Source organism: Buceros rhinoceros, unplaced genomic scaffold (genome assembly GCF_000710305.1).
Source record: "Buceros rhinoceros silvestris isolate BGI_N320 unplaced genomic scaffold, ASM71030v1 scaffold11860, whole genome shotgun sequence".
Taxonomy (NCBI): domain Eukaryota; kingdom Metazoa; phylum Chordata; class Aves; order Bucerotiformes; family Bucerotidae; genus Buceros; species Buceros rhinoceros.
The window spans coordinates 3,793-4,162 of record NW_010389069.1 but is presented as its reverse complement, the minus strand read 5'-3'; the positions used below and the strand labels follow the sequence as shown (position 1 = coordinate 4,162).

The 370-nt window shown below is 60.5% G+C and overlaps 1 protein-coding gene across 1 annotated transcript in view; it reads left to right on the top strand.

Moving 5' to 3' along the window:
* CTSE (cathepsin E) overlaps positions 1 to 370 on the top strand; it is a 4,456-nt gene that overhangs the window by 1,821 nt on the left and 2,265 nt on the right. The window lies entirely within an intron of this gene.

Here is a 370-nt window from a genome sequence, read left to right as displayed (position 1 = left end):
CAAATCCTGCATGGAGTAGGGGCTGCCCCAGCAGCCACCCCTGCCGGCTGGCAGCACTGGGACCCCGGGTGACCCCCCCAGGGTGTCCCCAGTGAGGCTGTGGGGTCACCAGCACACACAGCCCAAGGACCTCCCCACCCAGCTGAGCCCTAGCAGAATAGCCAGGGGAGCCGCAGCAGGTTTCTTTGCTGAGGCAGCGATCACACCCCCAGCACCCGGCACCATCAGCTCGCGGAGATATCAGACACGCTCTTCATGCCGTTCTTATGGGAGAGCCTTTAAATAAACAAGCAAAGATGATAGCACATAATACAGCTTGTCAGCAAGGGGACGGGTGGCAGAACAAGGCGGGCACAGACAGCATGGCACA